The 17346-nt window shown below is 49.0% G+C and overlaps 1 protein-coding gene across 1 annotated transcript in view; it reads left to right on the forward strand.

Annotated features, from left to right (window-relative positions):
- The window catches only part of IL34 (interleukin 34), a 52895-nt gene that overhangs the window by 20506 nt on the left and 15043 nt on the right, over nucleotides 1-17346 (forward strand). The window contains exon 2 of the mRNA XM_055146293.1: nucleotides 3686-3907. The gene's annotated coding sequence lies outside the window, so the exon portion shown is untranslated. The remainder of the gene's footprint in view (nucleotides 1-3685; nucleotides 3908-17346) is intronic.

Here is a 17346-nt window from a genome sequence, read left to right on the forward strand (position 1 = left end):
GACGTTTGCCTTGCAAGCCGGCATCCATTCCCAGCATCCCATGCAGTTCCTTGAGCACTGCCAGGAGTGATCTCTGAGCACAGAGCCAGGAGTCAGCCCTGAGCATTGCTGGTTGTGACCCCAAAACAAAGCAAAACAACCAACAAAAAGACAAGCACCTTCACCCCTGTGCTACCTTCCAGCCCCTTGACCATAGTTAAGAAGGTGGAATCCACACTGCCCTGGCTTTGCTTGTTCCCTGGATAGATCCTGCTGCTTCGTGGCGTAAGATGCACTCAGGTTCGTCTCCATCTGCGCTCAGCAGCTGCAGCTTCTGTGTGAAGGATCAATCTCTAGATACAAGTGTTAGGGAGATGGTTCCAACCTGCCCTCCTTGTATCACTGTATCACTGTCATCCCATTGTTCATCGATACGCTCGAGTGGGCGCCAGTCATATCTCCATTCATCCCTGTTGCATGCTATATAGTCTGATGGCGTACTGGGGGCTCTTTCAGGGTCAGGGGAATGAGGACCGTCGTTGTTACTGTTTTTGGCATATCGAGTATGCCACGGGTAGCTTGCCAGGCTCTGCTGTGCATGTGGGATACTCTCAGTAGCTTGCCGAGCTCTCTGAGAGGAACAGAGGCTTTTGGAGTGGCCTCGAATCGCCTTTACGGTGCTCCCAGTCTACCGAGTGTAAGCTTTTGGTCGACTGGCATGTTGTAACGATCTGCACACTAACACACACGCACCTACCTGCGTCTCTGGGCAGCACCTGGGACATCTGTGGCCTCAGGTTGCTCTCCTTGAGGTTGATGGAGTGAGCTTGGAGGTTGCTGAGCAGCTGGCAGAGCAGGACCCTATCTCGGAGGGTCTGTGCCTGGTCGAACACCTGCGCCGAGTCCCAGGTCACCCGGTGGTTGGCTGACAGCACCCACAGTGGATGAGCCACTGCGCGCACTGCTGCCACGGCTCTATGTCCGACGGCACTGCAACTCGGCCCAGCTGGGGCAGGTGGTGCCGCTGCAGCAGCCGCCACGCTTTCTCCATACCCCGCCCATGCCATTCTGTTTAAATCTTGCAAAATAGCTGGCGATGTCCATCAGGAATCACGTGTAGAGTTCCAGCAGGGATCACGCGTAGAGTTCCATGCCTGGTGTGCTGAGCCGCACCTTGTCTAAGGCAAGATGGTGAGCCGGGTTCGGGAGAGCATGAGGGGTTCAGGCGGCGTCCACGCCATCTTGCCTCCAATCAAATATGGTGTGGTAATTATGGAAAATGAGTAGGGAGTGTCTTATGATGTGTCATGTGACCACAAACGTGGCCGCGCGGTTTAGGAATATGTTCACTTACATGTGAAGCTCGGCCAAAGCGTGTGGAAAGTGGCCTGGAGCGTGGCAGCGATTGGGTAGTGGAGGTCGGCTGCCAGGGCTGGGTCCCTTGGGGCAGGGAGGGATGCCCCCCTCTGGATGGCCCGAGTGAAAGCAGCCTGGCACAGAGTCCAGTGGCAGGGTTATGGGGGCCTCATTTTATGCTCCCTTCTGGGAGAAGCAGCCATGAGTTCTACAAGCCCTCCTTGTAGTTAGTATAATTTACACCTCTGCCAGCTTTGGATGAGAAATGATCACTGTCACACATACTGTTGCCAACACAGCCAGTTGTCACCTCCCTGAATTTTTACCCGTCAGGTGAAAAACAGTGAGTCAACCAAGTCTTAATTTAACTCTGTTGTTGGAGCTGGGGTGATAGTACAGCGGGGAGGGAGTTTGCCTTGCATGCAGCTGGTCCGGGTTTGATCTCCAGCATCCCATATGGTGCCCCAAACACTGCCAGGACTAATTCCTGAGTGCAGAGCCAGGAGCAACCCCTGAGCATCGCTGGGTGTGACCCAAAAAACAAAAAAATAAATAAATAAAAAGAAATTTAACTTTGTTAGGAAAAGTCTTTTTTTTTTCTTTTTTGGGTCACATCTGGCGATGCACAGGTTACTCCTGGCTCACGAACTCAGGAATTACTCCTGGTGGTGCTCAAGGGACCATAAGGGATGCTGGGAATCGAACCCAGGTTGGCTGCGTGCAAGGCAAACACCCTACCTGCTGTGCTATCGCTCCAGCCCCTAGGAAAAGTTTTTAACTTATGGACTATTTCTACCACTTTTAGAGATAACTGGCTTATGTATATACTGTTTATCTGAGGGGGAGGGGATTCCCTAGTGATTCCCCACCAACTAGGCTATCTAATGCTCCGACCCTGGGGAATACTTGGGTCACCCTAACAGTGATGGGGGCCTCCAGGGTTACATCTGGGTACACTCAGGGATCATGTGGTGCCCAGACTCCAAGCAAGATCTGAGGCACGTACCCTAACCATTGAACTATCACCCAGTTCCTACTTCATTCCCTTTTTTTTTTTTTGCTTTTTGGGTCACACCCAGCGATGCTCAGGGGTTATTCCTGGCTTTGCACTCAGGAATTACTCCTGGCGGTGCTTGGGGGACCATATGGGATGCTGGGGATCGAACCCAGGTCGGCCACGTGCAAGGCAAACGCCCTACCCGCTGTGCTATCGCTCCGGCCCCCTACTTCATTCCCTTTTAAAATGGGATTGTTTATTCGGTTTATTCCTAAGAGTCATTCCCCAGGGAGAGAAGCCTGCCTGAATTGCAAGTTGCAAACAAGTTTCAATTTCAACCCTTCCTCTTTCATTTTGTTGGTGGTTTGCTTTATAGTCGTCAGTTTTCATGCAGTTGAATTGATCAGACATTTCCTTTTTTTTTTCTTTTTGGGTCACACCCAGCAAAGCTCAAGGGTTACTCCTGGCTCTGCACTCAGGAATCACTCCTGGCAGTGCTCAGGGGACCATATGGGATGCTGGGAATCGAACCCTGGTTGGCCGCGTGCAAGGCAAACGCCTTCCCCGCTGTGCTATCACTTCGGCCCCAGCCATTTCTTTTATGGCTTCTGAACAATGCATCCCTGGTACAAAGGTATTTCCCTTTCCAAGAGAACAGGACATGTTCTATGCTCTCTTCTATTTTTGTATGTTTGTTTTTGGGCCACACCTGGTAATGCTCAGGAGTTAGTCTTGGCTCTGCACTGAAGGATCACTCCTGGTGAGTTCAGGGGACCATTTGGGGTTCCAGGGACCAAACTGGCTGTGCAAGGCAAGTGCCCTACCCACTGTAGTATCCTTCCGGCCATCTTCTATTGCTTTGCTTCCATTCAAACTGTGGGAATGGTTCCACAGCCTGTGGGGAGATACAATCTAACTCCCTTTTCCCTGATGGCTCTTTCCTGCTAAATTAAAAAGCTGCTGAATCATAAGCTGTTTTTACCATAAGCTTCTTGCTCATATGTATGTGGGTCTCTGTCAGAATCCATTACTCTCTTTTATTGGTTTCTCTCTTAATGCTCACGTCCACACTATTTTGCTCGCTAAGATTTATAATATCAAAATTTTACTTTGGGCTGGAGAGATCATTCAACGGCTGGAACTTCAAAACTTTGCTTGCAGGAACTTGGATTCCACCCCTGCACGATTCGCCCAGCGCTGCCAGGAGCGGTCCCAAAGCAAAGACTATGTTCTTTTTTTTTGGTTCGCCCCTCCCCAGAGGGGAAAAAAAACCTTTTTAATATTTAAAAGGGCTGTGTCCTTATTTTTACACCTTTCTGAGACTCTTCTTGCTTATTTGCTTTTCCATTTTAGCTTTAAAATCGAACATCTAATTAACACGCCTGTTCGTGTTTTTATTGGATTCGCTTCAATAAAAAACAAATGATGGCACACATTCAGAGAAGCGAAGAAACGAAAGCCTACAGCTTGATGAGCAATTTCTTGGTGAACGCCCAGTGAAGAAGGAACGAGTCTCAGGTCTGGAAATAGACAATTATTAGCGTTGAAGTCGCCTGAGTCCACCGCTTCTGAAAGGTAACCATCCTTATGTCTAGTGTCAAAGTTTGGTTTTTCGGGTTTTTTTGTTTTGATTTTTTTTTTTTAAACTTTACATAGATCTATGCTTTTGTATCTGGCATCTTGCTCACTATTGTCATTGTGAGAGTCATTGGTCTGTTCTTCTGCTTGGTAGAGGTTTGATCTGTCCATTTTTTGGCCCATATTGAATAATGCTGCCACAAACATTGTAACACAGCTTTGACACCACTTATACATACTATATACATTATAAATACACATTTATACACATCCCTGTTGGCTATTTCCTTGCAAGGAAGGACTTACTGGGTCATATGATATGTATATGTTCACTTTTGGTAGATAACTTCGAAACTTCCAAATAAATTAGTGACAATTTACCCTCTTTCCAGGCATACAGAGACTTCAAATTATTATATATTCTGATAACACTTGACCATGTTGATTCTGTTTTATTTTTATTTTTATTTCCTCCCCTGCATCACTCCATTTTATTTTGTGACTAGTTCTTTCCAATCTGTCGGTCTTTGAAATTGTAACTATTCTGTTGTGGACGTGATGGTGATTGGTTGTGTTTTTAGATTTTTGTTTCTTGGATGACAAGTAAGATGGAGCACTTCAAAACTTATGTTTATTGGCCATTTAAATATCCCCTTTTGTTAAATGTTTTGGGATTTCTTTAAATTTACAGGTAATTTTCTGAAAATGACTTACAGATGATGTTGAATTGTCCTATTCAAGAATGTAGTATGTGTCATTCTACTAAATTATCTAGGTCCCTCAGAGCTATTTAGAGTTTCTTCTGAAAGAAAATAAGAAGCTTTTTCTTGCATATTTTTATGTTTATTTTTATTATTGGCAGGGAGATTGGGGACCACTGCCAGCTGTGTTCAGGGCTTTTTCCTGGTATTGCTTGCGGTATCATAGGTAGTGCTGGGGATCAAATCCAGGTCATCTGCATCCAAGGCAAGTGACTGATTCATTGTAATATTTCTCTGACCCCTAGTTTTATAAGTTTATTTCTAGACATTTGACTTTTTTGTTGATTTTTTCTAGTTGGCTATTATTTCTTGTATTTTTTTTTAGTTTATTCTCTTGGCTATTCTCGGTTTATAATAATAACAATAACCAGTGAAAGTTGCAAAATTACCTCCGCCCATCCAATTATTTAAAAAAATATATTGTTTATCAAGAAACAATTGACATCACAGAGAATAAAAGTATTATAGTACATGGTCCAGTAGTATTGTAAGCCTAAAACATTTATATTTTTAAAAATTTTTATTAAGGGGGGTTGAAGCGATAGCACAGCGGATAGGGCATTTGCCTTGCATGTGGCTGACCTGAGTTCAGTTCCTGGCATCCCATATGGTCCCCCAAGCACTGCCAGGAGTGATTCCTGAGTGCAGAGCCAGGAGTAACCCCTGTGCATCTCTGGGTGTGACCCAAAAAAGCAAAAAAAAAACCCAAATTATTAAGGTATTGTCATCAACAAAGATATTAATAGTTGAGTTTCAGATATATAGTGTATTACACAGTATTCCAGCACCAATCCTACTACTAGTGTGATCCTCCCTCCACCAGTGTCCCCAGCTTCCTTCCCACCCCTCAGCCTGTCCCTTTGCCAGGCACATAAGTTTATTTCATATTACTTGCTCCAACAAAACTTTAAAAAGATAGCAAACGAGGGGCCGGAGCGATAGCACAGCGGGTAGGGCGTTTGCCTTGCACGCGGCCGACCCGGGTTCGATCCCCGGCATCCCATATGGTCCCCCAAGCACCGCCAGGAGTAATTCCTGAGTGCAAAGCCAGGAGTAACCCCTGAGCATCGCTGGGTGTGACCCAAAAAGCAAAAAAAAAAAAAAAAAGATAGCAAACGAAATTATGATAAAATAAATCAATAAAAGTTAATTTGTGGGCTGGAGCAATAGCACAGCTGGTAGGGCGTTTGTCTTGCATGAGGCCGAACCGGGTTCGATTCTTCCATCTCTCTTGGAGAGCCTGGCAAGCTACCCGTGGTGTATTCGATATGCCAAAAACAGTAACAACAAGTCTCACAATGGAGACCTTACTGGTGCCCGCTTGAGCAAATTGATGAGCAATGGGATGACAGTAATACAGTGACATTGATAATATTGCAATCATTATTAATACTATTATTAAACTATAGCATCTCAATAAAAATTTAAAAGTCAAAGAAAAAAAGAAATAATTGACATCTAACATTACAGGAGTTTTATGTTCATCTTAGATATGCCACACAATGGTTTGGTCTGTGTTCATGCTGGAAAGTTATCATCACAGTAATATGTATGTTACAATTTCAGTTGTAGTATATTGTATACAATATACAATTGTATACAATATACAATTGTAGTATACAATGTATACTACAAATGTAACTATGTAGTTACAATTTCTTTCTTGTGAGGAGAACTTTAAGAACTTTAAGATTTCTTAACAACTTGCAAATATACAGCATAGGTCTGTTTGTTTGTTTGTCTTTGTTTTGGGGTTCACCCAGCTTCCTCCTAGCTCCACACTCAGGAGTTACTCCTGGCAGTGTTCAGGGCACCAGATGGGATGCCGGGGATTGATCCTGGGTGGGCTGTGTGCAAGGCAAGTGCCCGTATATCGCTCTGGTCCCCAACATAGTATTTTATTTTTTTGCGGGGGGAGCATACTCAGGTTTGTTCTTGATTTCGCTGACTTTACTCTGATATTTTCAGTTCATCAGAATGTTGGCTTTCGGGACTGGAGTGATAGCACAGCAGGTAGGGTGTTTGCCTTGCACGCGGCCAACCCGGGTTCGAATCCCAGCATCCCATATGGTCCCCTGAGCACCGCCAGGGGTAATTCCTGAGTGCATGAGCCAGGAATGACCCCTGTGCATTGCCGGGTGTGACCCAAAAAGCAAAAAAAAAAAAAAAAGAATGTTGGCTTTCATTGGATATATATATATATATCCAATCACGATATATATATCGTGATATATATATAAAATCATATATCATAAAATCATAATCATAAAATCCCATTAATCATCGATTTCTCAAGCGGGCTCAGTAACCTCTCCATTCGTCCTTTCCCTGAGATCCTAGAATATATATATAATTTTTTTTTCTTTTTGGGTCACACCCGGTGATGCTCAGGGGTTACTCCTGGCTCTGCACTCAGGAATTACCCCTGGCGGTGCTCAGGGGACCATATGGGATGCTGGGATTCGAACCCGGGTTGGCCGCGTGCAAGGCAAACACCCTACCCGCTGTGCTATCACTCCAGTCCCTTCATTGGAGATATATTTTATGTTAAACAATAATCCATTGCTTCCTACTTTCATAAAAATCTTTTATCAGGAAAGCATGGAGCTTTATTTGGTCAAACCCTAGTTGACACTTCTGGATCCCCTAGAACCTAGGATTTTATGATCCGTTCGCTCTATTATGTTACACTACGTCACATTCTGCCTTGAGTCCTCCTTGGCCTCCTGTGTGACCTCCCTGTGGCCCTTCAAGGTCTATCCTCTCCCTACTGACCCGACTCTGCTAGGATTTTTCCAGGTGTAACAGTGACAGCAGTCTAGCCCAGAGGGGCTGACATTTCCTTGCTGTAAGCAAGGAACCCCTGGCCTGGTTCTCTTGCAGAAACCCCAGTTCCTCACTCCTTCTGGTACAATGAGCATAGAAAATGGGGACTTTCCAGGAAGAAAACCTCCCAGGAAGATTCCAAAGGGCAATCACAAGATTCTGACCTCAGTCTTGTCCAGTTCGTTTCAGTTGTTGGTAAATATCACTTCAAAGCTAAACAACCATTATCTTATTGCGCTGTTTTGTTTATGGAGTGATTTGGATTGTCCTAATGGGTTTTAGAGTCCCAGGGTCATTCTAATACTAACCCTGGGACTTACTGCCCTAATGTTTCTCAAGAAGAAGGAAAAAATAGATAAAGGAGCCTGGGTCTGGGGTCAGAGGGTGCACGACAGCTGAGTGCAGGCTTCGCCTCTGGGTTCCAGCCCCACCACCATGTAATCCCCTGATTGCTCCTGAGCACTGAACTGCGAGTAACCCTTGACTGGCCCCTGAATTTGGTCTCCAAACAGAACAAAAAAGTCTGGGTCTGTAACAGAGAAAATCCTTTGGGTCTTGCCCACGGCGGAATGCAGTCCCAGTTCATGGCACCCACTTGGCAATGCCATCCAGTGGCCAGTTTGTCTGGATTCAAATCCCTGTTCTGGGATTAATAATTATGTCATCTCAGACAAATTACTTTAATCCTCAGAGCCTCAGTTTCCACCTCAAAATTGAAGACGAGTGGTCCGAGAGATTGTATGCGGGTAGGTCACTGGCCTTGCCGTGTAGCCAACCTGGATTCAATCTCCAGCCTCCCATTTGGTCCCCTGAGCCCACCGGAAGTGATCCCTGAGAACAGAGTCAGGAGTAAGCCATGAGCATCACACAGTGTGGCCCCAAAGCAAAACAAAACAAAAGTGAAGAGAGGGGCTGAGGTGATAGCCCAGGGTTAAGGTGCTTGCCTTGCACACAGCTGAACCTGATTCGATGCCCAGAACTGCATGTGGTTCCATGAGCATTCCAGGAGTGATTCCTTAGTACTGGCAGGTGTGGACCCCACTGTAGCGCTGTCATCCCGTTGTTCATCGAGTTGCTCGAGCGGGCACCAGTAAGGTCTCCATTGTGAGACTTGTTACTGTTTTTAGCATATAGAATTCGCCACGAGTAGCTTGCCAGGCTCTGCTGTGCAGGTGGGATACTCTTGGTAGCTTGCCAGGCTCTCCGAGAGGGTTGGAGGAATTGAACCTGGGTCGACCACGTGTAAGGAAAATGCCCTGCCCGCTGTGCTATCGCTCCAGCCCTATGGACCCCAAGCTCTCTAAAATATCAAATAAAAAGTCAAGAGCTAGCACAGCAGTTAAGGCGCTTGTCTTGCATGTGGCGCCCCTACATTGATCCCTGGCACCACATAAGCTTCCCTCTTCCCTGAGCACTGCTAGGGTTCACCCCTGAGCACAGCAAGAGCAGCCTCTGAGCACACCAGGGAGGATGATGATGGTTCCTTCCTCCAGGGTAGCTCAGCCTGAGGCTACCAGAGTAAGCAGACGGGGCGGCTGCCCCAGGTTCCTGGTGCCACAACCAAGTGTTTCTCCTTGCCATGGGGACAGCAACAACCAGCAGGAAGGGAGGGGAAGAGGCAAACAAACAAACAAACAAACAAACAGTAGTTCCCACGCTGGCCTGTGAGGATTCAGTGAGTTCACACACGCCAAGGCCTCTGGCATGTGGCAAGCACCCATTCAATGTGGGGGAGCCCAAGAAAAAAGGGGAATATGCGAGTGTGAGTGTGTCTGTCTGTCTGTCTGTCTGTCTGCATTCTATCAAGAGCCTTTTCTGGGGCCAGAGCGATAGCACAGCGGGTAGGGCATTTGCCTTGCATGCGGCCGACCCGGGTTCGATCCCCGGCATCCCATATGGTCCCCCAAGCACTGCCAGGAGCAATTCCTGAGTGCAGAGCCAGGAGTAACCCCTGAGCATCGCTGGGTGTGACCCAAAAAGCAAAAAAAAAAAAAAAAAAAGAGCCTTTTCTGATCTTTTCTGATCTTTACTGACCCCAATTCTCAGAGCATGTGGTCAGGATTAGTGTTGAGTGGGGCAAAGGGGGGGCTTCTAAAATGAAGTACAACTTAAGTGAAAATCTCCTTTTAAAGTGTCTTGACTACAGGGGCTGGAGCTATAGCACAGTGGGTAGGGCCTTGCACGCGGCCGACCCGGGTTCAATTCCCAGCATCCCATATGGTCACCTGAGCACTGCCAGGGGTAGTTCCTGAGTGCAAAACCAGGAGCAACTCTTGAGCATCGCTGGGTGTGACCCCAAAAAACAAATAAATAAGGAGTGGCTGGAGCGATAGCACAGCAGGTAGGGTGTTTGCCTTGCATGCGGCTGACTCGGGTTCACTTCCCAGCATCCCATATGGTCCCCTGAGCACCGCCAGGAGTAATTCCTGAGTGCAGAGCCAGGAATAACCCCTGTGCATTGCCAGGTGTGACCCAAAAAGCAGGAAAAATAAAGGCAAAGGAAGGGGAAGGGAGCAGAGGATTCTTTCAGGGTGGGGGACAGTTGGGGGTCATGGGTTGGGGGGGTCACAGGTGGGGGGTGGAGTGTCAGGGCATTGTTTGCATAAAACCCTATCACCAATCATAGTGCCTCAATCAAAACAAAATTTTAAATGAAAAAAAAATAGGTAAAGGCATGCAGAGCCACTTGAGAATGACTGTTTGTCATCACTGAGTATCCTCTGACGTTATGACATCGTGATGTCCTAGCATATTTGTGCTTTAGGGTCATTTCTAGGAAAACTTGATTCACCTCAGGATCACAAAATTCTTCCTCCTAAATTTTCACCTAGAACCACAAGCTCCAGGTTTTAGAATTCCGCCTGTTGTCTATCTCAAAGGTTCTTTATGCATGGTGTGAGGGAAGGGCTTAACTTTAAGCCCTTCCCTCACACCACATAATTTTGTTTTTTTCAGTGTCAGGATATTTACTGGCTGGGAAGACTCTTCCCTCTGGCTGCTCGGATTTCAGCTCTTTCTCGGGGAGAGTGGGTTCCTCCGCACAGCTGTTATGGGAGGAATCGGCCCTAATGATCTCCTTACTGGAAGTAACCCGGGGCTCCCAGTCCGCTCGCAGCAGATACTGATTAGAGTTTGGATCTGGCTGACGACTTTCCTGTGGGGCAGCGTTTAGGTGATTTCCAGTTCTCAGCAAGTGTAAACAGCCCCTGCGCTGGCTATTCCAGGCAGGCGGCTTTGTTTATGCCTTGGAAATTATTTTATGGTACATCTGCGTGTATTTATTCCTGCTACAAAACAGTGTTAGCAGTCTGCGCCTGTGTGCTGGGCCAGATGTCATGCATTGCTTCCACAAGCGGAAGTGCTAGTGGGTCGACTTCCGACTCAGAGCTTAGGGGTCACTCCTGGGTGATTTCGGGGAGCCTCCATGCAGAGCCTGTGCTCCACCCGCTGAGCTCTTTCCCTGGCCTTCCACGCATCACTTGAGCGTTAGCTCTGCTTCCAAGCAGCCCAGCTGCTGGGCCTGGCCCTCCTCTGGCCAGAGCCCTCTCCAGGATGCCCCTTCGGTACCAGGCTGGCAACCCCGAGTCCCATGACCTCTATGCGGGAGCCATGTTGGCTGCAGTTACACGGGACCCAGATTCTGCACAAACGATCATCGAGTCCTGGGGTGAGAAAATGACCTTCTAGTTCTTTTTTGTTTGTTTTTTTGTTTGGGGGCCACACCTGACAGCGCTCAGGGGCTGACTCCTGGTGCTGTGCTCAGGGATCACTCCTGGCAGGGCTTGGGGGACCATCGGGGACACCAGGACTGGATCTTGGGCCAGTGTCCTCCCGCTGTCCTGTCGCCCCAACTTTTCGGCTCTTCTCAGCCCTTCCTGTCTGGGACAGTGCTGCGTCACTTCAGCACGATCAACATTTGTGATGGGAACTCCTCTTCCTTTTTCAAACTTTTTTTTTGGGAGCAGGGGGCAGTGCTTATTTAATATTTCTTCCCTTCTCCTTTCTGTTGCTGCAGGGACCAGCAGTGACACATGCTTGTCCGGGGTGCTGGGGACCCGGCAGCCAAGACCCAACTCTTGCCTCACCTGTCTCAGGCCCTTTGGCTGCTGGCCCTCCCAGGGCCCCTGGGGAGTGCCTGGTCTCGGGGGGCTGCCTTTTGCATGGGGTGTGTGTCCAGCATCTGAACTCTACCTGCTATAACAGTGGAACCCCTTGGTCCTGACGGAAATGTCTCTAGACCTTTCTAGCTGTCACCGGGGGCACAAAATCTGCCTCCAGGTTGAGAAGTTGACTCGGTCTGCTGTGAGCATGTTTTGGTAATTGTTTTTGTTGTTTGGGGGCCACATCAGGCAGTGCTCAGGGGGTAGTGCCAAGGATCTGGCCTGCTTTTCACTGTGCAAAACGTGTCGCAGGCTTTTGAGCCATGTCTTGGCCTTAAAAACCTCAGAGAGGGGCTGGATTGATAGCACAGCGGGTAGGGCGTTTGCCTTGCATGTGGCCGACCCGGGTTTGATTCCAGCATCCCATATGGTCCCCTGAGCACCGCCAGGAATAATTCCTGAGTGCAGAGCGAGTAGTAACCCCTGAACATCACCGGGTGTGACCCAAAAAGAAAAAAAAATGAGAGAGAGAGAGAGAGAGAGAGAGAGAGAGAGAGAGAGGGAGGGAGGGAGGGAGAGAGATTTCTGAGTGCCCTACTTTTGATTTCTTGATATTGTTACCATCATTTAGGTAAATGAGGTCTCTTTTATTCTCTCTCTCTCTCTCTCTCTCTCTGTCTCTGCCTATCACACTGTGTTGGTCCCCGGGTTTGCCGCCCTCCCTCCCACCCACCCTGCACTGGGCAGGCTTTATGTTTGTTTCATGTAACACAACACTCCCACTTGGGAGCTTCCCTAGGGAGCTGGTGTGGGCGCCCAAACACGCCGGTACCAATTCTCGTTCATCTGGCGCCCACCAGGGGGGATCCACTGGCTGCCAGCTTTCGCCTGTGGCCGCAGGAGCGGGCTGTCTGATGAGATCATTCGGGCAACTGTGGCTCATCAAAGCAGTGGCTGAAAGGTTGAATGCGTGCTTTGCATGCAGGGGGCCTGGGTGCAATCCCACCACAGCCTGCCCCCCAACCAGAACCTCTGGGTGTGTCCCCCAGAAGAAGGGGAAGACATGGGGGCAGTGTTTGTCTGAGAAGGTGGCTCTAGAGAACAAGTCACACAGGCCTGGAACCTTTCCGATCTCACAGAGGCCCAAGGGAGGCGCAGTATTTCATTCCTAGCAGGCAGCGCGGTGGGCGGCTGCCTCTGCCTGCCTCAGGCTTGATCAGAAGGCAAGAGAGTGGGGAGGTGGCACTTGGCAAGCCTGGTGGGTTCGAGGCTTTAAACTCAGTGGCTGTCAGCTACAGAGAGTGAAAACAAGCTGTCACACGCCTCCCATGGACAGAGCCAGCCCCACCCAGATGGGGACAGAGGCTCTAGCCTCGGTGCAATCCAGCTGCCAATGTGCAGAGGCAGAGCTGGGGTGAGAGCTCAGGGCTGCAGCTCACGCTTTGCTATGCAAGAGCCCCCAAACTCGTGCCCCAGCACCGTGTGGTCATCTGGCACCGCTGGGAGTGGCCCTTCCCCTGCAGAGATAGAGCTGGACAGAGGAGCAAGCCACGTGGTGTCTTAAAGATGCAACCAGGGGCCAGAGAGATAGCACAGTGGGTAGGGCCTTGCATGCAGCAGGTTCAATCCCTGGCATCTCACATGGTTCCCCAAGCACCACCAGGAGTAATGCCCCAGCCGAGCCAGAAGTAAGCCCAGAGCACTGCCACGTGTGCCCTCCCACCCCCCAATAAAAGATGCAATCAGAAACCCCATAGATTCAAAGAGACTTGGGGGGGCTGAAAGATAGAGCAGAGAAGACGCCTGCCGTGCACTGCAGGAGTGATTTGTGAGCACAGTGCCAAGAGAAAGCCCCGAGCAACACAGGGTGTAGCCCCAAAATAAAAATAAAATAGAAGGATCTCAGGGGTCTGGGAGAGAGCTTGAAGGACAGTGCACGGGCTCCGCATACTGGAGACCCGGGTTCATCCCTGGTGCCACATGGCCACATGGTCCCCAGAGGGCCACCCAAACAACGTTGTTTGAGTGACCCCAAACAACGAGCCAAGTGCAATAGGGATATCCTTGAGGATTGCCTGGGTGTGGCCCCCAAATGAAAAGGTAGAAGAACCCTTCAAAGGTAGGTCAAATTTTGTTTTTTTTTTGTTTTTGTTTTTGTTTTTTTTTTTGCTCTTTGGGTCACACCCGGCAACACACAGGGATCACTCCTGGCTCTGCACTCAGGAATTACCCCTGGTGGTGCTCAGGGGACCATATATGGGATGCTGGGAATCGAACCCGGGTCGGCCGCGTGCAAGGCAAATGCCCTACCCGCTGTGCTATTGCTCCAGCCCCGGTAGATCAAATTTTAACAAAACTTGGACAAAGTGGAAAAGTAAGTCTAGGGGCACGCTGAAGCCCAGCAGGGTGCTAGCTCTAACAGCTGGGTAGCAGTTAGGTTTTCAAGAGCTATTGTTGAAAGGGGACAGAGAAGGGCTGGCAAGCTGTGGTTGGCAAGTTCTGTGTCTTACATGGTAGTTATAAGGTACAGTTGTCTTACAGTCACTCATGGGGATGTTTCTGTTTTCTATTATCTGTGTTTGAGATTAAAAGAAAAATGCAAGGGGCTAGGGCGCCGGTGCATTGGTCGAAAACAAATGCTTTGTATGAGGGTGCCCTGGGCTTAATCCCCACGTCACAGATCTCCTGAGAACTGCTGGGTGTGCCCCAAATCACAAAAAATTAAACAAAGGCAAAATGAAGAAGAATGCTTGAGGAGATGGAGTAGTAGAAGCTTGGGCATTTGTCTTGCATGTGATCTCACGTGATCCCCCAAGCTCTGCCAGGAGTGATCCCTGAGTGCAGAGCCAGGAGTCAGCCCTGAACACTGCCGGCTGTGACTTGCTCCCCTTGCACACTGCCACCCCAGTTCAGTCCTCAGCACTGCCAGGGGTCACTCACTCTTGAGCACAGACCCAGGAATAGCTTCTGAATGTCACAGGGGTGGACCCCCAAGATAAGATGACAGAAAACACAAAACCTTAAAATCCAGGCCAGAGAGATGTCGCAAAGGTGGGACACAGCAGGCATGGCTTGGTCTCTGGAATCGAGTGGGCCCCTGAGCACGTCCAAGAATGACTTTTTTTTTTTTTTTTGCTTTTTGGGTCACACCTGGGATGCACAGGGGTTACTCCTGGCTTTGCACTCAGGAATTACTTCTGGTGGTGCCCAGGGGACCACATGGGATGCTGGGAATCGAACCTGGGTCGGCCGCATGCAAGGCAAACGCCCTACCTGCTGTGCTATTGCTCCAGCCCCCAAGGATGACTCTTGAACACAGAGCTGAGAGTAACTGCTGAGTACTGTGTGACCCCAAAGCAACCAACAAAAACTCCTTAAAATTCTACCCTGGAGCATGACAGGTGACTCTGGGGGCCCCCAGCACTGCTGGGCCTGATGGTGTCCCACGGCCTGGCCACATCCCCCCAGCTGTGGCCTTGTTCTTCCAGATCTTTGATGGGGATGACCTTATAGCCAAATCAAATCAATGCTATCACTCGAATGCCTTATCTATATTTTTTATTTACAAAACATAGTCTCCCAGGGTCTGTCTCCCTGATGGGGTGCTCAGATGGGGACAAGTGCCCTGGGGACTCGGCAGGGGCTCTGGGCTCCCACAGGGAGAGTCCCTTGAAAAAGCTTCTGATTTTGAGTCTCGGGCAGAAAATGTGCAAGTGAAGCCTGGAACCGCTCAGGCTTCCTGAAATCGAGGAACCCATTAGAGTCTGTTGGAGGCATATCAACTGGGCAGGAACTCTCTGGAAGGAACCCTCACTCACCAGGGATGAATCACTGCAGCAGTGAGGACGGCACACAGCCGCTTTGGAAAACAGATGGGAGATTTCTTAGCTTCGACTCTCCTGCCAGCAGCTCGTTGCTAGATGTTTTCTTGAAAGGAGGAAACGTCCACGGAACTCGGGGCGCGTGTGCCGCCCGACTCACGCAGCCAGGACCCAGAGCGGCTCTTAAGTCTTCCCGCTGGCGACTGAACCAAGGAATCATGGCTGAACAGAATCCCACTCAGCAACAAAAGGACCCCTTGGTGGATCTGCTTAGTAGCAAAGTCCCCCCCCCCCCCCCCACTGCCAAGAATGCTTTTGCCGAGTGGAGGAGCCGCCAGAAATAGTTGACGCCATTCATAGCATAGGCTAGAAAGAGTAAAACTCTCCGAGGAGAAACTCCTTACGTGGGGCTGAGACGGGACTGACAGCAAAGGAGATGCCCAAGAGAGCTTTTGGGGATGAGGGAAATGTTCTAATAGGGCTGATGTTGAAACTCACCGAGCTATGTGCCTAAAGGGAGTGAGTGTTTACTAGCCAGCAGTTATACCACAGTCAACCTGCCTTAAAAATGACTTGAAGGGGGGCTGGGATGACAGTAAAGTGGGTAGGACATTTGTCTTGCATGTAGCCACCTGGGTTTGTTCCCTGTAGCCCATATGTTCCCTGAACCTGCCAGGAATGATCCCTGAGCACAGAGCCAGGCATCACTCCTGATCATCTCTGGGTGTGTCCCAAAAGAACAAAATAAAACAAAAAAGTCTCTGGTGGTGACGAAGGTATGCCAACTTTGTATATCAAAACCATAAATGTAAGGGGCCCGAGAGATAGTACAGCAGACAGCATGCTTGCCTTGCATGCGACTAGCCCAAATTCCATCTCTGGCTTCTTATATGTTGATCTCGAGCCCACCATGAGTGATTCCTGACACTGCTGGCTGTGACCCCCTTCCCCAAAAAGCCAAAAAAAAAAAAACCCTAAATGTTTGCATGACTGTAACCATGTTACCTAATCTACAATAATTGTTTTTTTTTTAATAGATGAAGAGACTAGACAAAGTGCTTGAGCTCATGCTTTGCACGTGGGAGTTCTGAACTCAATGCCTCCCCCCTCCCTTCCTCCCTCCCCACCCCTCACCCAGAAGATGAACCAGGAGTAGCCCCTGAGCACTCTGGGTGTGGTTCCTAAAAAAGAAGAATTAATAGATGAGAAGGGAAAGTTCTGCTTTGTAGTAGAGTCACAGGGTGATATCACAGGAGTAGGGCGCTGGCCTTGCACACACTGACCTGGATTCAATCCTTAGCATCCTATATGGACCTCTCAGCCTTTCAGAATTCAGGAGTGATTTCTGAGAACACAGCCAGTAGTAAGCCCTGAGCAGCATTGGTACCTTCGCCACCCCACAAAAAAAGAATCACAGACATAAAGAGAAGAGGGTTGGAGCGATAGTACAGCAGGTAGGGCATTTGTTTTGCACTCAGCCCACCGGATTTGATCCCTGACACCCTGTATGGCCCCCTGAGCCCCGCTAGGAATGATCGCTAAGCACTGAGCTAGGAGTAAGTCCTGAGCCCTGTCAGTGTGACCCTAAAACAAACAAAAAGAAAAAACAGGAGAGCAGAGCCAGGAGTAAGCCCTGAGCACAGGCAGGTGTACCGCCCCCCCCCCCCCCCCGCTCCCCCTGCCCCGTAGACACATATGCAAAAGACAATATAAATGTTGGCACTGCTGTGGAAAAACCGAAACCTTCATGTCCCACTGATGGGACGATCCAGTGGTGTATCTGCTTCGGAAAATGGACACACGGATCATCATGCAGCTAAGCACAGGGGCTGGAGAGATAGCACAGGGCGAGGCACTTGTCTGGCCTGTGGCAGAGGGAGAAGCTTATCCTAGGAACATTCCCAGAGCAGTCGTCCGACTGGAGTCCA

The sequence above is a fragment of the Sorex araneus genome, chromosome 8, assembly GCF_027595985.1.
Source record: "Sorex araneus isolate mSorAra2 chromosome 8, mSorAra2.pri, whole genome shotgun sequence".
NCBI classification, from domain to species: Eukaryota; Metazoa; Chordata; class Mammalia; order Eulipotyphla; family Soricidae; genus Sorex; species Sorex araneus.